We start from the raw sequence: 22,290 nt of genomic DNA on the forward strand, positions 1-22,290 counted from the left end.
AGGCAAAGGGAACCAAGATGCTTATGATCCTTGAGGCTATGCAAATGCAATGTTATGATGCCATGAGGGATCTTAGGGCCAAAATTAGGGTCTTACAGATGCCCCTATTTAAGGTCATTCTAGCCGGAGAAGTGAAGGTTAAAATCTTCGTCTCGACGAGATAAAATGGGCTTAAATAATAACAAAGAGATGAATTTTGGTCCCTAAGAGACCTCATGATGTAGATGTATGTATGCAAAAGGGTAATACTCTGTAGGGATATGTGTCCACAAAGAAAAAAAGAAATTTAGAGAAACTAACAATCCCTATGAGTAATACACTCCATGGGACAGAGACTCTGAGACTCTTATGGGGATAAGAAAGGGAATAAATTGCGTGAGCAGGGCACGACTTAGATTTACTGAGAGACACGAGAGAGATTCCATGAAAATAAATCAATGGAAGGACCCGAGCTGACTCAAAGGTGCATGTATTGGGGAATATGCCAATACATCAGAACTATCCACAAAGGATACTTCGGATGAAAATCCGGACTCAGATGGGGAGAATCCACTAAGGGATCTCACTGGGGAACATCCAAACAGGACTCCTCTGGGGAAACACCAGGACGAGGTATTACCGGTTACTGGGTAATAAGCTTAAGGAGACATGTGATCAAAACACCGGTATGAGGGTGAAAGAATAACATGCTCGGGGATAATGAATATCTAAGACCGGTATAAAGGTGAGAGATATCAAACATCCGAAATCATCTGAGGAAAACCTAAAAAGGTATATTTCAACTCAGGGAAATCTGACTCCACAGGGGACAAAAGTCATAATAGGGAGCAGAAAGGGAAGGAACACCAGGGATACCGGTTACTGGGCATATAATAGGTGACTGTCGCAACCTGAAAAATACAGAGGTGCGAAAAAACAACCGGCGAGAAAGAAATGACAGAAGAGTCGCCACCGTGCGTTATTTATCCCAAAGGAGGGAAAGGAAACGCTCGAAGTAAACCTGGAGAAAGGAAAGGAAAAGACAAGGTCTCGCAACCAAATCTTGGGTTCGGGAGTCGATTATGCGAAGGGAAGGTATTAGCACCCCTACGCATCCGTAGTACTCTACGGGATCCACTCTTGTTGTTTCTTGTCTAAAGGGTGTGTGTTTATCTAATGTACTATTTACTAAAAGGGTCAAGAGAAAAATGACTCGCACGGATGTCGCATCCACTGCATACGTATCTCATCTGAATATGAGAATCAGAGTCTTCGTAGCTCAGCTTCCTAAGGGTTAAGGATAAGTGTGCTCGCTAAGACATCGCGTCTTATGCCTACGTATCTCATCGGGAATGAGAATCAGAGCAAAACGTAGTTCAAACTAACTACGGGAATAAGGGTCTCGATTGCAACTAGGGCAAGAGAAAGGGAAAGTCTCGATCGCAACGAGGGCGAGAGAAAGGATCGCAACGAGGGCGAAAGCAAACAAGGATTAGTCGTTAGTTGTTAGTCAAACTCGGCAAGACGTCGTGTCTTGTGCCTACGTATCTCATCTGAACATGAGAATCAGAGTTGCCGTAGTTCGGCTCACGCACGCCGAAACAAAACACACGCACAAAAAGGCAAACATGGAATCCGAACGCCAATCGCTGGACTTACATCAGCTTCCGAACCAAACATACCCACACTGGAAACCAGATGCCACTTGATGGACTTATACCGGACTCCAAGCACACAACAAGAGGATACGGAATGCCAATGGCTGGGCTTACATCCGTCTCCTACACACACAAGAACAAACAAGCAACAAGTTACTAAGGAGTCGGGAACTCGAGCCTAGCAACTGTCAAGCAAACACACACAAAAAGAAAAAGGGTGAACACACAGACTAACAGGGAGTCGGGAACTCGAGCCTGATATCTGTCAAACAAAACACACGCAAAAAAAGAAAAGGGTGCCCGGAGAGATCTCGCACGACCTCCTGCCTACGTACCTCATCTGGTATGAGGATCAGAGCAACGTAGTTCCCCTATATAGGGATTGCCATCTGAATATGGACTTACAAAAGGAGGACACCAGTTGTGTCAAAGGAGAGTGGGCAATGTGTTCACGTCCTAGCAGTAGGTGTCGCAGCTCGCTGAATCGAGTCTTAGGCAGTTACCTCTTTGCAATAGAACGGACTACATGCCACAAGATCGGAGACGCACGGAAGGTCTAAAAGAAATGGGGAAGCTCTGCCCTAGAGTTGTCATGCAATATGTACTTAAGTGTTAGGATTTACAAATGGGAATATCTACCTAATGTTAGCATGCAGAGAATATGGGAATCCTACCTATGTTATCATACAAAAGGATATGGGAATCCTACCTATGTTATCATACAAAGGGTTCTATCTAATGGGCGCTACCTAATCGGAACAAGAATCAACGAATGGAGCAAGGAGAAGTGTTAGGGATAAGGGTAGATGGCGACGCATGAAGCAATCGACTTACAAGGTTGATGGCGATGCATAAAGCAATCGGCTTACAAGGTTGATGGCGATGCATAAAGCAATCGACTTACAAAAGGATGGATGAATACGTGCTGGTTCTGTTAGGTTTTGAGAAAAGTGATTACTCGACGTTGGATCGAGGTTTTGGTCTTGTTTTGAAATGATTATCGGATGTTCATTTTATTTCTTGTATTAACAGATGAATAAAGAATGAAAGAATAAATATTATACATTTCATGGGAGAGGGATGCATTTGTTATGAATGGGGATTGTTCATGGCAAACAAACAATAATAATACATGACTCAAACACCATACAAAGGCCACAGTTAATCAAACAAGTAAGATATAAACAAGTATATAATCGAATCAAATAATCGAAGAATGAAATAATGAAGCATTAAACAATGTATGAGTGTAAGTGCAAAGGAACCGGCTCATTGTAAGAAAGCCCAAGAGTAAGCTATGTGAGGTCGATGGCGATGCTTAAAAAGCAATCGACTTACAAGGGTGTAAAAAATGGGCTCGATATTAAATCGAGAAAAATATGATTTTTATAGTTTTAAAATGGTTTTGAATTAAATTAAAATACAACAACTTTACATTATTAACAAAATGAACATATGAGTGTAATAAAGGCATAAACATAAAAAGAAACGAAAATGCTAAAAGAAAAAATAATATAGCTAAAAGAAATAAAATACCAAAAAATGCCACACATAAGGATTGAACCCAACCCACTCAAGAATATACACACTGCCCTTCTCCACCAGACCACTCATGGTTATCTGCTACTGTGATGCTACGTTAAATATATAAACCGGGATAAAAATGAAATAAAAAAAGATTAAGATAAAAAATAAAAAGAACAATAAAAGAAAATACTAACATATAAACATTTTTATGTTTTTTTTTGTTTATCTCTGTTAAAAAAAATTATTAAATAAAAGGAAACAAAAAAAAGAAAGAAAATGAAAAAAATAGTGTCGTCGTCCTCGTCTAGCTCTCTCGCTCTCTCTTCTCCCAATCTCACTCACAAACCTCTCTCTCAAACGCTCTCCCTATCGCTCTCACTCAAACTCTCAATATCCTTCCATCGCTACCATCACGTCTCACACCCAAACGCCCATATCTCACTCAATCGCGTATTTGTTTCATCAAACATTTACTGAATTTCTCCAAATGCCAAACATAAACCAAGAACCAAGAGTCAAAGAAAGTGAAATCAAATAGCATTGAAATCTCAAATCGAACTCAAACCTTAGGGGTTTAGTTTGCCGTCGATGTGAATTAAAGAGGAATGGAGAAGGAGCTTACCTACAGTGCAGAGATTGGCCCCAAAGGATATTCAGATAATCTCTTGAGCCTGCACTTTTCTTTCACAAATTCCTTATTCTCCTTCTTCTTGATCTCTGGTATGTAGGATGAAAGTCGATGATGTTGTTGATGTTGCTTTCGCGAGGATTCCTGCGGTGGCGGTGAGTTTGCAAGCTCCTTTGGTGACGAAGAATCAGGTGAGCTCGAGTCTTCTTCCTCCTTTCCAATACTGTATTTTTTGATTTGGGATTTAGGGTTTTGACTTTGTGGGTTTGGTCCGCCTCCAGTTTTTCGTTCTCTTCACTGATTCCTCTTTCTCTCTATTTATCCTCCACGCATTTTAGGGTTTTGAGATCAAAAGAGGTCTCTGCAAAATCCCTTTTGATGTGCTCAGTCGGGATTGGCCTTACTCGATGCTAAATCAGAACCGGTAAACTGCACTCATGCTTTCTCTTCGTTTTTTGTCTTAATGCCAATTTGGGATATTTTCCTGAGATTTTACTGCTTTACTGAGTGTTTACGTGTTTTTTACTGCAGGTTATGTTATTGCAGTATGTTTTCATGGTCATGAGTGCAGGACATGAATTGATGATGATGATCAAACAAGGCTGCAAGTCGACTTGGCATATGCAGGGCAAAGCAATGTTCATGGTCAAGGTTTGTGAGCTACTGCAGGGCGTTTCCATGGCTTCATTGCAACCTCTGATATGGTTTTGTTGGCTAATTGTTTTGACCAGTTGCAATTTGGATGTCATACTGCAGGTCAGGTCCACTTGTGTAAGGTTGGTTGCATTGGTTTTTGGAATATTTACATGATAGTTCATACTGCAAGTTTGAAAGAGGCTTTTGTGGTTTGCTATATGACTTGGCCTAGATGCCATACCAATTACCTGCTGTAAACTAATACATTGCAAGATTACTTAGCTTCCTTGGATGTATGTCTGTTTGGATTATGATTGATGCATCATGTTAGTGTGAGGATTGAATATGCTTTCCATGAGCTATGTTGAAACCTCCTCCCAGGCTAGAGTTGGATGGTAATTGACATGAGTTTGTGGTTTGAGGTTCATGATGGCTCTGGTGCAGGCTATAACATGATAGAGATGTATGCCAACACTAGCTGATGTATCATGCACCATCTGTTGCTGATCATATTTACGACCTGTACACATAAGACAATGAATGACCTTGAGCCCTCTAATATGGAATAACCGTCTTTCCAAGCATGCACAGGTAACAGCTTCCAAAATAACATTAAGGTCTCGGAGGACTATGAGCATTTCTACTGTTTGCAATGAGCACATTCAGTTGAGACGTTGTTCGCCCTGGTTGTGGTGGACCTTGTGGTCGTGACCTTGTTGAGAAGCCCATCAATTTATGACACTTTGTAAATGATACATCAAAATATGCCACGAGAGCATGAATAAAATCGTCACGAGAAGCTACAAGCTTAAAAGGTGCTGTGAATGAGCAATCTCCTGAAGACATTTTTGAGATGTCCATCGTCTTGAGTAGCTGACAGTTTGTTGCAATCTGATTCTGGTCAACTGTGTCAACAAGAGGCTCTGACAAGGCTTGCTTCTTGATGCAGCTCATGTCAAATCCATATACATTGTTCCAAAACTCAATTTTATCTTCTTTGTAGTCTTTATCTTCAATTGCAGTCAGATGGAGGGTTGCTATATCAGGTAGCACAACGCCATCATCCACAAGCCATTTATCACGTGCATAGAGCATAAACTTTAACATATTCTCAAACAACAAGAAATATCCCATCCATTCAGAAATGATTACATCAACTTTAGGAACAGGAAGTTCAAGTTCTTCAATCTTCCCTTTCAAAACAGTTATAACTTTAGAGTAACCATTAGTTTCAACTATCTGCTTTGCCATGTCAGCCATATCAGAGCATTCAACGGCATAGACATGTTCTGCACCTGCTTTGGCACAGAATAGTGACAAAATCCCAGTTCCGGCACCAACATCAAGAACTACTTTATTTTTGAATAAAAACCTATTCTGACAAATAACATTTTGATATGTCTTGGTTCTAACAGTGTCCTTCAACATTTCTTCATGAATTCCAAAGTGAGAGTAAGAATCAAAGTAGTAATCAGCGCTGGTTTTGTCATTTGAATCATCAAGTTCGCAACCACCCATGGATTGGTCAAGGTTGGAAGTTTCAGCAGCATCTTCGATAACTTCATCAGCATCCTGGAATCGAAGATGGTTGTTGTTGGTGGTGGTGTCCATGTTTGGTAGGTTTGAGTTGGTTATGACCTGCTGTTTTTTGTATAACTTGACTGCTCTTGTAGGCATGGCATGAACATAAACATGGTTGGCCAAGGATAACTTGCAAATGAAGCACTCATGATGGAAGCAAGCAAACATGAACAATGGAGTGATGGATTAAGGTTCATGATGGAAGACTTAGGATTTTAGGATGCAAAGAGGTTGTGTTGACTTTGGTCAAAGTTGACCAAAGTCAACAATTGGTCAAAGTTCATTTATTTTTGTATTTTTCTTGTAAATGGAATTCAATGGACTATTATGGGTGAATTTTAGGGTTTAATGGATTTGGGTTGACTTTGGTCAAAGTTGACCAAAAAGTCAACTGTTGACCAAAGTCAACAATTGGTCAAAAGTGTCAATTTTTGTATTTTTCTTATATGGAATCATATGTACTGGTTTAAACATGGATGAAATAGATTGAAATGGATTAACAAATGGTTTGAACTTGGTTTCCAAATTGTTTTGTCTTATGACTTGAATGTTTGACTTTTGAAAAATAACTTGACTGATAATGCACATGAACAAGGCCATGAAATGAGACCATAAGGTCAGGGTTTTGACATAGTATCCATGAACCAATAACATGACTAGCAAGCGGCTTGAAACACAAGAAGCTTGATTGTTCAGATGACCAAGACCATATGTGCATTAACAATCACATGAACAAACACCATGACTTTGAACCAAGACCAATCCTCATATAAAACCAAAGTAAGGTTAGGCCAAGCATGCTAAACAAAAATAAAAACATAAAAAATTCAGGACCAAAATCGGGGTATGACAGTGACCAACCAAGGCGTGAATTGGGGAATATTCCCAAGACACTCATCATCCAAAAGAGGGCTAAAAGCAGACTCGATTACAGGATGGGCATTCGATTCCACAAAAGGGGGTACGAATCTTACTCGACTGGGGAAGAATAAAGACTTCGACTGAAGAGCGCATGAGATATATTATCTATTACTGTCCGAACATAGATAATATACTCGCATGGAAGATTATCCACAACCGGTTACTAGGTTAATAAAGGATAAATCGACCGAAAAGAAAGGACATCGGGATACCAAATACTAGGTATAAAAAGATGACCAAATCCGAGGGAGAAACAATCATTGCCGACAAAGGCGAATGAAAGATGACTCGCTGGGGATACATTGACAAAGGCAATGATCTGGGAGATATATTCAAAAAGGGTGAAGGACTATCAATACCAAATATTGAATAAGGATATTCGTCAAGGGGGATTACATCTACCAGATATTGGGTAGAAAACCACGGAAGAGTAACCGTCATCGGTTAGGATGAACAAAAAGGTTAACTCTGCAAAAGGGATAAAAAATAGGGTTTACGACTACCGGTATAAAGGTAGAAAACCACAGACTCCACCGTGGAAAAGATGGATGATTACTGGTTACTGAGCAATCATTCATCTGAACTACAGGAAATCGCAGGAAAAAGACACGAGAAGCCGATCTAGGATCAAACTAGAGAGGCACGATGAAACAAGACTTGTCCCTATGAGGATATAACTCAATGGGGAATTCCATCCCAATATATGTGTTGGGGGGAAACGGAAACAACCATCATCCACGAGGATGTAACTCGGTGGGGACTATGGAAGAAAGGATAAACACTTTTTGCTTATGGGGCTGACTCTATATGGGGAGATCAGACACCAACATCTGCTTTGGGGAAACATTACCAACCAGTAGGAGATAACAAACAAAGATATATGGCAAAGGATGCAACATGAATATCTGAATGTTAAAATTATGCATATATGCCTGGTTTATGTATGATGAATGCTGACGAACAGAAATTTCTAACACAACCAGGTTCAATGAACGATGAACAAACATCCGGTACTACATCTCAAGAGAGAAAGCCAGGCCCAGTGGAAAAATATCCAATCTGATGAGGGGAAAGAGATACCAGAAAATGAAGATCTCTGCAGGGGAATGCATATCAGCCATTCCAACTAGGGACAAGATCATCGCACAGATGAACTCCGCCGTAGCAGTAATTCTACCGGGGAAATTATCAGAGGAGGGGATGGATCTCTGGGGAACAGTCATCAATCAGAAACTTCCAAAGATCACCCAAACACTGCCCTACCAAAGAGATCACATCTGCTGAGGAGGAAGGATCACTACTCCGCTGAAGGAAGGAGGGATGAATATCTTTACCAAACACTCTGCTCGGGAGAAAAACTGCAAAAGGCTCCGGAGGAAGAGGATACAAGCATGCCAGGAATATGAACAAATGTCTTACCCTGTTGAGAATCATACCGTCTTTGGGAGAGCACTGAAGACATCCCTAGTATCCTTTTTATCATTGTGAATGTTCACTTTGCTTAAAAACAAGTTAGGGAAAATTTAAAACAATGATATTTCTCAATTAAAACATGCAAAACATTTGTTGAATAGAAACAAATAAGAGTGCAAATAATTGGATAAAGGCTCAAATTTATTTGATGGAATGGTAGTTTGCAAATGGCAAGACTTCATAGATCTTTACAAATTTGAAATTGGTGATATATATTGGAAAAGGGCTACATTAAACATAATGACCATTTCTCCACCAACTTTGAATCCGATGTATTTGAAGCTTCAGTCAACGATGACTGAGCGAGAATCTCTGACAGATGATAGTTTGTAGAACAAAGTCTTGTCGGAATGCAGTTACTTGCCAAATCCCTAATTTTTGCCTAGATTGCCCCAGGGTGAGGTACTCAATCTAGCGGGATACATATTCATTTTTTATGTCTCTAACTTTTGCCTGGATCGCCCTTTCGGGTTTTCAATCCACCGAGACGCTCATTTTTTTTCCTAAGCCGCCCTTTCGGGTTTTCAACTTAGCGAGCTATTCTGTTTTTATTTTTTAGGCGAAGTATTTCTTGACTGCATCTGAATTCACAGGACGAGTGAAATCTTCCCCGTCCATAGTTGTAAGTATCAAGGCGCCGCCTGAAAAGGCTCTCTTAACAACATATGGACCTTCATAGTTTGGAGTCCACTTGCCCCTGGAATCGGGCGCGAAAGAAAAAACTTTCTTGAGCACAAGGTCACCCTCTCGGAACACACGAGGTTTGACCTTCTTATCAAAGGCTTTCTTCACCCTTTGCTGATATAGCTGACCATGGCACATGGCAGTCAATCTCTTCTCCTCTATCAAATTCAGCTAGTCATAACGACTCTGAACCCATTTAGCATCAGTCAACTTGGCTTCCATCAAGAATCTCATTGATGGGATCTCCACCTCTACTAGGAGCACCACCTCCATGCCGTAAACAAGAGAGAAAGGGGTTGCCCCTGTTGAAGTACGGACAGATGTACGATATCCATGCAAGGCAAATGGCAGCATCTCATGCCAATCCTTGTACGTGACAACCATCTTCTGGATAATCTTCTTGATGTTCTTATTAACAGCTTCAACAACCCCATTCATCTTGGGTCTGTAGGGAGAAGAATTATGATGTGCGATCTTGAACTCGCTACACAGCTCTTTCATCATCTTGTTGTTCAAGTTAGATCCATTGTCAGTAATGATCTTATCTGGCACATCATAACGGCATATGAGTTGATTCTTGATAAACTTCACGACCACCTGCTTGGTCACATTTGCATATGATGCTGCTTCGACCCACTTGGTGAAGTAATCAATTGCTATGAGAATAAATCTGTGACCATTGGACGCTTTCGGTTCTATCATGCCAATCATGTCAATTCCCCACATAGAGAAAGGCCATGGTGATGAAATCACATTTAGAAGTGTCAGGGGGATATGAATCTTATCCGCATAAATCTGACACTTATGGCATTTCTTCACATATTTGCAGCAATCAAACTCCATTGTCAGTCAATAGTAGCCTGCTCTCAACATCTTTATAGCCATGGCATGTCCATTGGAATGAGTACCAAATGAACCCTCATGGACCTCAGTCATCAACAGGTCTGCTTCGTGTCTATCCACGCATCTGAGCAGAACCATGTCAAAATTCCTCTTATAAAGCACATCGCCATTGAGATAGAAACTGCCTGACAATCTCCTCAAAGTCTTCCTATCTTTCACAGATGCCCCAGGCGGGTAAATCTGACTCTAAAGAAAGCACTTAATATCATAATACCATGGCTTATCATCTTGCACCCCCTCTACTGCAAATACATGGGCTGGTCTGTCCAAGCGCATTACAGTGATATTGGGAACTTCATTCCAAAGTCTGACCATAATCATCGAAGCAAGTGTAGCAAGGGCATCTGCCATCCGATTCTCATCTCGAGGAATATGATGGAAGTCAACCTCAGTAAAGAATGTTGAAATCCTCCTCGCATAATCTCTATATGGGATGAGGCCAGGATGATTCGTTTCCCATTCACCCTTAATCTGGTTAACAACGAGGGTCGAATCACCATAAACATCAAGATGCTTGATCCTCAGATCAATACATTCTTCCAATCCCATAATACAGGCCTCATACTCAGCCATATTATTCGTGCATTTGAAAGTTAGCCTTGCTGTAAAAGGAAAATGTGTGCCCTGAGGAGTAATAATCACTGCCCCAATATCATTTCCATATTGATTCACAGCTCCATCAAACACCATACTCCATCTGGAACCAGGCTCTGGCCCTTCATCAAGTGTAGGTTCATCGCAATCTTTCATTTTCAAATACAAAATCTCCTCATCTGGGAAGTCGTACTGAACTGACTGATAATCCTCGATTGGTTGATGTGCCAAGTGGTCAGCCAAAATACTACCTTTAATAGCCTTCTGAGCTCGATACTCAATATCATACTCAGACAACAACATCTGCCAACGAGCAATCCTCCCAGTTAAAGCAGGCTTCTCAAAGATATACTTGATTGGATCCATTTTGGATATCAACGAGGTCGTATGATTCAACATATACTGGCGTAAGCGCTTAGTAGCCCAAGCCAAAGCACAACATGTTTTCTCAAGCATTGAGTATCGAGACTCACAATCAGTGAACTTCTTACTAAGGTAGTATATAGCATACTCTTTCTTTCCTGATCCGTCTTGCTGACCAAGGACACAACCCATAGAGTCTTCAAGAACTGTCAGATACATAATCAACGGTCTCCCTTCCACAGGCGGGGACAAAATCGGAGGCTCAGACAAATACTCTTTAATACTATCAAAGGCCTTTTGGCAATCCTCGGTCCAATCATGAGACTGATCTTTCCGGAGGAGCTTGAATATTGGCGCACATGTGGCAATCATGTGGGATATAAATCTGGAAATATAATTCAAGCGACCAAGAAAACCTCGGACTTGCTTCTCAGTTTTGGGCACAGGCATCTCTTGTATTGCTTTAACCTCTGCAGGATCAACGTCAATACCTTTTTCGCTAACAATAAAGCCCAATAACTTGCCAGAACGGACTCCAAATGTACACTTGTTAGGATTCAGACGAAGCTTATACTTCCTCAAACGCTGAAAAAGCTTCAACAAGTGTTCTACATGTTCATCTTCCGTTCTTGACTTTGCAATCATATCATCAACATATACCTCGATCTCCTTGTGCATCATATCATGAAACAAGGTAGTCATAGCTCGTTGGTATGTGGCTCCGGAGTTCTTTAAACCGAAGGGCATCACTCGATAACAGAATGTTCCCCAAGGTGTGATGAATGTTGTCTTCTCCATATCCTCAGGTGCCATTTTGATCTGATTATATCTGGAAAATCCGTCCATAAATGAGAAGACATTGAATTTAGCTGTACTATCTACCAACATATCAATATGTGGTAGAGGGAAATCATCTTTCGGACTAGCTTTATTCAAGTCTCTATAGTCCACACATATTCGGACTTTTCCATATTTCTTAGGCACGGGCACAATATTGGCCACCCATTGAGGATATGTAGAAGTCACCAGAAACCCCGCATCTATTTGCTTATGAACTTCCTCTTTAATCTTCACTGCCATGTCGGGATGAGTTCTTCTGAGCTTCTGCTTCACAGGCACGCACTCAGGCTTCAAAGGCAGGAAATGTTGTACGATATCTGTATCTAGACCAGGCATATCTTCATATGACCAGGCAAAGACGTCGACATACTCTCGTAGCAACTCAATCAACCCCTTCTTAACAGATTCTTCCGGAGTGCCCCAATCTTCACTTCTCGCACACAATCTTCAGACCCCAAGTTGACTGTTTCCAGATTCTCAAGATGCGGCTGAATAACCTTCTCTTCATGCTCAAGTAGACGGGTAATCTCGTCAGGAATCTCTTCAACATCATCTTCTTCCGCCTCAAATACAGGGAATTCAAAGTTGGGAGATGGTGTTGGATCATTATGTTCAATGGGTTTGATCAACCTGCATAATGATTTTGGATATAAAAGATTTTAGAATTCAAGCAAGGCAAATCATTATGCAGATGAAAAGATTGATTTTATTCTTATTTTTAGGGTTTTATGTGGTCACCAATTTCATGCAAAAGCGAAAAGGGAAAATAATTGGAAAAACAAACATTTAACATGAATTTATTGAATGAAAAAATCATTGTATTTATGCGCCAGCAATGTCATCACTCCTCCTTTTGGCATGGGAGAAGGGTTTTCAAACACAATGAACATTACTTTGACTTATGGATAACTGTTGGAATATCAACAGCGACCCAATTATTGCAGATCCCTCCAGGGATGATGAAATTTCCAGAATCCTCTTCGTCTTCTTCCAGAATGGAAGCAACCTCTTCATCTTGACCGATGTGGATGAATCCACCACTCTTGAACAGCCCTTGCTTGTTGAAGACCCCAGAAGAATAGCCTATGCCAACTCGGGATTTGTTGTCTTCCAGCTTTATCATTTGCCCCAATCCAGCAGTTGCACCATGCTCAATGGCCAACTTTTCGTCTTTATAGGAAGCAAATGAAGAAGTTCTCTTCTCAACAGGTTCAGCAATAGATAAAGCTTGGAACGGTGTTCTAACTTCATCCTCAGCATCTATATACGAGAAGGAAAACAAATGGCTAACCAGGAGAGCCTTTTCTCCCCCTACCACCACCAGTTTCTTATTTTTCACAAACTTCAGTTTCTGGTGTAGGGTGGATGTCACGGCGCCCGCCTCGTGAATCCATGGTTTGCCTAAGAGACAACTATACGATGGGTGAATGTCCATAACCTGGAAGGTAATCTGGAAATCACTTGGTCCGATTTTGACTGGGAGATCAACCTCTCCAATCACAGTTTTGCGAGACCCATCGAAAGCCTTCACAACTACCCCACTCTGCCTCATAGGAGGCCCCTGATATGATAACTTTGCAAGAGTGGTCTTTGGAAATACATTCAATTATGACCCAGTGTCCACCAGCACATTGGACATGGCATCGTCTTTGCAGCTCATAGATATGTGTAATGCCAGGTTGTGGTCTCTTCCCTCCTCGGGGAGATCAGCATCACAAAAACTTAAATTGTTACAAGCGGTGATGTTCGCAACAATACTGTCAAATTTTTCAATTGTGACATCGTGATCCACATACGCCACATCCAACACCTTCTGCAGAGCTTCTCGGTGTGGTTCTGAATTCATCAACAAGGATAATACAAAGATTTTGGATGGCGTTTGTAGAAGCTGATCTACAACTTTGTACTCACTTCTCTTGATGAGCCTCAGCATCTCATCACAGTCTTCTTTCGTATTGCCACTCGGGCCAACAGAGACAGAAGTTTTCAACGTAGAGGCAGGTTTAGCAACAAGTGCCGGATTCGGAGCATTCACAGCATTCCCAATCGGGCGTTCAGCATAATCAGCATTATCATTCCTTCGAGCATTAGCTTGCGGCTTTGGCGGAGCCGAGAAAACACGACCGCTGCGGGTCAGGCAGCTGGCGTTGGAGATATTAACAACAAATGAAGAGGGAAGGGGCACCTCTTTCCCATTCTCCAATGCTACAACATTGTAGCGATAAGGAACCGCCTTCTTAGAAGAATACGGTACAAGGTCGGCTGGCTTAATGGTCAAAGAAGGAGAAACCTTCTGCTTGCTACCATCATACTTGATGATAACAGGCTCAGGGATCCGGAATATTGGAGAAATTATGTTGACTTCATCAACATCTTCGTCAACATTTCTGTTTTGAAGGATCTCAATGACTCCCTCATCCAGCATTTCTTGAACATCTTTACGCACCTGGCGACAACCTCTTTGATTAAGAGAACAGACTCGGCATCTATCGTGGTCATGCTCGTAATGACTATAATCGCACAGCAAACGATGCATCTCGACCAGAGATTTTCGAATATGACTGACGTATTTGACTTTGTACTTGCCAGGGCAACCCTGAACCATGCTGACAGATTTCCCATGCTCGGACAATGGGTTCTTCTTCACGTTAGGACCTATGTCCTCGAAACACAGAATGCCACATCTTACAAGTTCTTGAACCTTGGTCTTCAAAGGGTATCAATTTTCCACGCCGTGGCCGGGAGCACCGGAATGATAAACACAATGTAATTCGGGCTTATACCACCACTGAGGGTTAGTAGGTATAGCCGGGGGTCTCGTGGCATAATCAATTTCCTCTCTATCAAAGAGGGATATAACTCTGCATACGTCATTGGAACAGGATCGAATGTGACCCTTTTCCTCTCGTAACTTGTGCTGGTTTGATTACTGTTTCGAGGCTGGTAGGCCTGCTGTTGCGGACGGTGCTGTTGTTGTTGATGTTGCGGATATGGTTGTTGCTGATTATTGTTGTGTTGTTGATATTGCTGATTATCTCTGAAGACAGGTGCTATATGAGCCACCTGGTGCTGGTTACCGGCGGGACGCACGGTCTTCCTCCTCACTGAGGGTCTTCTTGGTTTCATATGGGAGGTCACAGCATGTCCCTCGCCATCTTTCTTCTTCGCAAACGCCCCATAACGTTTGGCAGAAGAGCCTTCTTCTCAGGTTAGGCGCCCTTCCCTGACCCCTTCTTCCAGTTGCATCCTCATGTTCATCATCTCGGTGAAGTCAGAAGGAGCGCTAACAATCATCCGCTCATAGTAAAAAGAACTCAAGGTCTTCAAAAAGATCTTGGTCATCTCTTTCTCTTCTAGCGGGGGTACAATCTGTGCTGCCACCTCTCGCCACCTATGGGCGTACTCTTTGAATGTTTCCTTATCCTTCTGGGACATGGCCCTCAATTGATCCCTATCGGGAGCCATATCCATATTATATTTGTACTGCTTGACGAAAGCTTCGCCAAGATCGTTGAAGGATCGGATGTTCGCACTGTCTTAGCCCATATACCAACATAGGGCAACACAGGATAAACTGTCCTGAAAGTAGTGAATGAGCAGTTGGTCGTTGTCGGTCTAAGTCGACATTTTCCTGGCATACATGACTAGGTGGATGAGAGGGCAAGTATTTCCCTTGTATTTTTCAAAGTCAGGGACCTTGAACTTTACAGGGATCTTCACATTCGGAACTAGGCAAAGTTCGGCAGCAGACTTGCCGAAAAGATCCTTTCCTCGGAGAGTTTTCAATTCCTTGCGGAGCTCAAGAAATTGATCGTTCATAGCGTCCATCTTCTCATAGACATCTGGGCCCTCAGATGGCTCAGAATGATAGATGGTGTCGTCTACTCTAGGCATAGTATGCACGACAGGAGGAGGAACATCAAGGAACGGGCTAGATGCCGACAGATAAGCAAAGGTGGGTGCAGGACCCTCAGGCATGAAATTAGGAGGCATCCCCCACGGGAATCCGGCTGGCATGGCCGTTGGACCAAAGTGTGCGTTGGCCGCAGGCACAGTTGAAGAGACAATCTCAGAAATGACTGTCCTCTGGGGAGGAGTTGAAGGTGTCGGAGAAGACTGGCTCTGGGCAGCCATGAATGACTCCATCAAGGCAGTCAATCTAGCCACTTCCTCCTTCAGCTCGCGGTTCTCTTGTTCCAAATGATCCATCAGTCTTGAAATGTTGGCTCTGGTATAGTACCGGTGAGTCATCTTGTCTTCAAAATAAATGAAGAACACAGAATTAGACCATAGAACAAGAAGCCTGGAGCAAAACCTGCTTGTGCACATGATGCATGCAATGCTTGTGCATATGATTTATTTTTATTTATCAGAGGAACTTTTAGAGTTCTATTTGCAAATATTGGTAAACATTTATCACATATGGAAATATCTCATCAATAATATCTGGAAACATTTTTACACCAAAGAAGTACAGTTTTGGTAATCCAAATATAATACAAGAGACAACGAAAATGACCATCCTATGGATCCCTAGAAACAGTCATCTAAAGCTCTGGACACAGGAAGATAAGATGCACGAAGCCTCTTCACCTCCCTCTCATAGGCTGCCTCCATATCTGCCTTCTCTTTGGCGAGTCGATCGTACTTACTTTTCCAAAACTTGGAAGACTGAGGAAGTAGAGAAGTCCATGCATCATCAGGATCATCAATAACCTGATGCTCAAGGAACTCTATCAAAGCATCCTTCTCCTTGATCTGCTGAAGCAACTCCTCTCGTTCACGGATCCAAGCACGTGAACGGTCTTTGTCTCCCAACTCCTCTACTCCTTGGTCAGGGAGGGTTGAAGGCCCAGCCACAACCAAAGGTGTAGGTCTTGGATACTCGTAAGGCATGAGGTATTCGGAAGCTCTCCTCCTCACCCAAGAAGTATAAGGCTCCAAAGCGATACAGTTCTTCGGACCCAGCTCCTTCCTCCCTTTCCTATGGATCTTGCGCCAAGCGCGAACCATCCCGCCCCTCAAGTCTTGGGGATCTTTACCCTCCTGAAAGAACACACACTCTAACAGAATGTTATTGGGTTTATCCTTTAGGGGGAACCCAAGTTGACGACGTGCCAAAATAGGGTTGTAGTTAATCCACCACATGTACCAAGAAGAGGCACATTGGAGAATTCACCATAAGAGTCGATAATCTGCACACTATCATATACATGATTGTACTAAGAGATATCATCATTGGTGAGAGACATGAGTCTCGTGGACCACCGTAGACATCCTTTGTTCTCCTTGAAGGCGACCATTTGCGGAAAGTGAGAAATAAACCACTTGTACAGCAGAGGCAAACAGCACACAATGGTACCACCACCCTTTGCATTCCTCATATGCAAAGAAAAGTAAGTGTCACCCAACAGAGTAGGAACGGGATTAAGAGTGGAGAAAATCCTAATAGCGTTCACATCCACAAACTTGTCGATGTTGGGGAATAACATTAGCCCATAGGTGAGAAGTATGAATATGGCCTCAAAGGCGTCCTCACTCATGGCCTTCCGATACATTGTAGCTTGAGCAATGAGGAACTCATAAGGAAGACCTTGAATTCCACCTTTGGTAGTCATATGCGCACCAACCAGAGATTCATCTATATGCAACATGTCAGCTATCTCTTGAGAAGTAGGAATACTCTCTAAGCCACTTAACGGCAACTGGTCTAGAATAGGTATACCCACAAGGTAGGCATACTCCTCAAGCGTGGGCAAAAGCTGAAAATCCGTAAATGTGAAGCAACGGTACAAGGGATCATAAAATTGCACCAATACACTCATCAATCCTTCGTCCACTTGAGTAGTCGGAATAGACAGAAGCTTCCCAAAGCGAGCATTGAAACCCAAGGGATCTAATACATAGGATGTCAAGTTCCTTAGTTCTTTCAAGTCGGGTTGTCTAAAACTGTACTTCTTCGTATTTCTTCTTTGTCTTTCCATGTCTGAAAATTTGCAAATAGACCTCTTAAGTTCCTTGAAAATTTCCTTATTATTGATGATATGGATGCAAATGGGTGCATGAATGCATGAACGCAACAATCACACTCAAGGATCAAGCAAAGCACATCAAATAAAGGTCATGGGATAGATCATGTCATCCTTAATATCAATCATCCATTTTGGTGGATTATGGTTTACACCTTATCAACACCCAAGTTCCATTGATATTAAGGATACAAGAACGGATCAACCATGAATCAAGGGTTTGTTGCAAGTCACGAGCATGGAGTCTTGGTTAAGAACCACCCAAAGGGAGTGTACTAGGGTTTAAACCTTCCAGACATGTTCTACAAGAGGTTCCCATAGTCATCATCCCATCTTTCGGATATTATTGGAGAAACGACTACTTGTATTCCAAAAATATTCTCAAGAGAGACTCTTATGAGTGTAGTATCGCATAAAAATCGTATCAAATCTTACACTTGAACGACTTTCGCACTACATCCTAAGAATAGGCCAAGATAGGCTTGGTAAACTAAGGTCCTTGGCTTCTAAGGTCTATATTGGAAAGAGTAATGTCTAACCACAACTACTTGTGTGACATTATTGATCCCAACATGACCTCCACCAAGTGAATGGGCTTGCAAGTCAACTTGCTAAGGAATAACTCCACACAAGTCAACAAGACTATGCCATTCTCCTATCCTAAGTGCACTCGAGTTCGGGTATAGAACTCATCTCACAAAGATCACTAAGCATACAAGGAATTAATATTCAAGAAATTCAATCATTACATATAATACAGTAATCCCAAATTGCACAAAAATATGTCACAAAACAATATACAATACAATACAACACAATATGAAAAGTAGGCAAAACCCACTAGGCAAACCTCCCCAGCAGAGTCGCCACTTTTCTGTAGCGGGGTATTCGTTACCATTAGAGATATTGACTAAATCCAAGGTAAACCATACAAGTCGAGTCGCCACCGCACTTCTATTTATCCAAAGGAATGGTTAGAAAGCGAGCAAAAACCTAAAAGTTTTATCGAATCAAAAACTAGTAAAAATGTCAGAGATCTGGGTAAGGGGGTTGGTTATGCAATGGGAAGGTTTTAAGCACCCAAAACATCCTAGGTACTCCTAGGGAGCCCTTTTCATACTTGTTGTAAGGTTGGTATTTTGTGAAAATTTATTTGTGCAAACATGATTGAAGAGATGAGAAGAGAATATACAAGTTATTTACATTTTGTGTTTGGATGGATAAACCCATTGCCAACGTACCATCTTAAAAAAAGATTAGGATCAAAACCTCGTAGTTCGGGGTAAAAATATCAAAATGAGTTGGTGAATTGATTGGTCCAAAAGCCTTAAGGTCTTTTGTTATCCAAGGGAGAAAACTCAACCTAAACCATAAATCCACCATGTGAGGATAGCTTCAACATGCTAGTGAGGGGTTAACCCTATAATAAGCATGGGAGACTCATTGTCCATCACTAAGGATATAGGTGAGTATTACATCTACCTCAAGGATAACTCAAACCTAATAGCTAAAGGTTATGAAAAGTTTTGATTAAGAAAGCGGCCATTGAAACCACAAAAGTATTTGAATGAGTGGTATTTACCAATGAAAAGTATTTACAAAATATGGTCAAATTTGATTTAGAAGTTCAATTCAAAATAAGTGTTATGAAAAGAAAGTTTGAAAAGCAAAAGCATAAGGCTTAGGTTTCTAATGTTTGAAAACAAGTGTTAAATGTTTGCACAAAAGTTTTGACTTGGGTTAGAGTGGAGGGAAGAAGAAGAATGGCTAAAGTCCTAATCATACAAGAGATAAGGGATAAGAAACAAGACCACAAATGGAGTTCCTCTCTTGAGATCATATTGATGATCCAAGTAGCTCTCATCCTTTGGAATATGCAAGCAAAATAATAGTAAGCTCAAGCAATCAACAATCAATTAAGCTCTTGGAAAGTTCCTCAATGGCTCTTAGATCTCTCTCTCTTAGAAGCTCGTGGCAATGGTTCCTCACTTAGGCTCAATGTTGGAATCCCTAGCACAAGAACACACACATTAAAAAGTTCTATCAAACAAATCAAGAATGAACAAGCAAGAGTTTAGAAATTGGTCCTCCCAAAGTTTTCTTTAGCATTTATAGCATTCTAAAGGCCCAATGCCTAGTTGCTCTTTGACTTTTATAGCACTCTAAAGGCCCAATACCTAGTTGCTCTTTGACTCCAAATTTGCATAGGGGAAGTCCTAAAGTCTAAGTCCATTTGTCCATTTCTTTTCATTTTGGTCCACAATAATCAAAACAAAACATAAGTACAATAATATATACACAATTATATGCTCAAGTGAGTAAAAGGAAAATTGCATTAACATAAACATGTGCTCAAATGAGCAAAGGGGAAAAGCAAATGAATAATATGTACAAGAATAGTAAATTGCATAAATGTAAAGAGCAAGAATTAAATGTTAATAGTTAGCGGTTAGTGTTAATAGTTAGTGTGCCATAAGGCAAATTTAGCGCTATGTTAAGCAATCGTAATTGGACTTATGTAGAAGTCACAACTATCTGAGGCCGGTCAATAATAATGTAGGCAACAACACAAGTTAGAGGTCTTAATTAGTGAATCAAACTCCAACAACTTGCCATGCCAAAAAGAAGATGAGAAATGATCTTGTATTGATTTAGGTCCTTTGCATGATTTAGAAAGCAATCTATCCTTAATGCAAAAGCGATTCATTTGATCATTTGATCAAGATGAATTAGATTTGAATCAAGGAAGATTAGACCTCCCTAATCAATGCTAACCATCAACCTTTAACTCATTGATCAAAAAAAGAAAAGAAGAAGAAGAAGAAGAAGAAAAATTAGAAATGAAGAATTAAAGTGCATTAAATGAAATGGAATGTACCAATCAACAAATGTTGACCAAAGATAGGGAAGATCAAGGTCAAACAATAGAAAACAGAAGCAAAATGAAGATTGGAAGTCAAGAAATAAACAAAATATTTTTGGCATTTTTAATATTTAAAATAAAACTTGAATTAAAATATTAAAGAAAGGTCAAACTTCAAACTCACTTCAAATCAACTTTAAAAAGTCCAAGTGAATTATCCCAAGTTCAACAAGGTCAAACAAAGTTTGACAAAAAATTTCAGCATTTTTAAAAGTCAGAAACTATTTTTAATAAATTAAAAATGAATAAAAATAACCTAATTGAACTAAAATCTCAAATAAATCTCAAATCATTAATAAATTGATGAGAATATTTTTCATAGATCTATCATCATTCAAAGAGGTTGGAAAAATATTTTTGTATTTTTTGAATATCAAAAACTATTTAAAATGAATTAAAAATAACCAGAAAAGAGAAAATTACTAAAAAATAGCAAATGATAACATAAAAAATATTTAAAATCATTTTTAGAAACTAGAAATTAAAAGAGAAATAATGCAATTGGTCCCATAATTTTTGGACCAATAATAAGAGAGATATGAATTTTAGAAAATGAAATGGAATTAAAAAATGAAATGGAAAATAAAATCAGAAATGGAAAATATGAAAAATCCACACGCGTTGGATTGTATCTCATTAAATGACGTGGAGGATCCAATGGCATTGGCAAGCGTGCGCACCATGAACCTCATTCAATGAGAAGCATAAAGAAATGGAAAAGGGACGGTCCAGATCTGATCTGGAGTCATCGACAAAGCCTTATGCGATTTAGGAGCCGGTATTAGTGTTATGCCTTTATCCATATGCAAGAGACTGGAAATGGGAGAATTAAGACCAACTAAAATGTCTGTGCAACTAGCAGATCGTTCTGTTAGATATCCTATAGGAATTCTTGAAAACGTTCCCGTGCGCATAGGTCAATTCTACATTCCAACTGATTTTATAATTATGGACATTAGAGAAGATGAAGTTACACCCATTATACTGGGAAGACCGTTCTTAGCAACTGCCGGTGCGATCATAGACGTAAAACGAGGACGACTCACTTTCGAAGTAGGAGAAGAGAAAATTGAGTTCATTCTTTCCCAATTTTTGAAAGCACCTGCAATAGAAGATACATGTTACTTCATGGATATCATCGATGAATGCATCAAAGAAACAGAGTTAGAAAAAGACAAATCATCTGACTATCTTGTAGAAGACAAACTTAACCAATGTTTAGCAATAACACCGGACCCTACGCAATGCCTTAAGAAACCAACCCTAGACCTGAAAACACTTCCCAAAAATCTGAGATATGAATTCCTAGACTTAGAACTTGAACGACCAGTGATAGTTAATGCTGACCTAGGAAGACTCGAAACAGAAAAACTCCTGCATATCTTAAGAAAATATCCAACCGCACTAGGATACAACATCACCGATCTTAAAGGAATAAGTCCTTCTATTTGTATGCACCGCATCATGCTAGAAGAAGACTGTAAAACTTCTAGGGAACACCAGAGGAGACTAAACCCGATCCTGAGTGAGGTAGTGAAGAAGGAAATAACC

General features: G+C 40.6%; 1 pseudogene; it reads right to left on the reverse strand.

Moving 5' to 3' along the window:
* Window positions 1-5,137: 5,137 nt before the first annotated feature.
* On the reverse strand, window positions 5,138-6,039 carry LOC127075641 (probable protein arginine N-methyltransferase 1; annotated as a pseudogene).
* Window positions 6,040-22,290: the final 16,251 nt, after the last annotated feature.

This window comes from Lathyrus oleraceus, chromosome 4 (assembly GCF_024323335.1).
Source record: "Lathyrus oleraceus cultivar Zhongwan6 chromosome 4, CAAS_Psat_ZW6_1.0, whole genome shotgun sequence".
Lineage (NCBI taxonomy): Eukaryota > Viridiplantae > Streptophyta > Magnoliopsida > Fabales > Fabaceae > Lathyrus > Lathyrus oleraceus.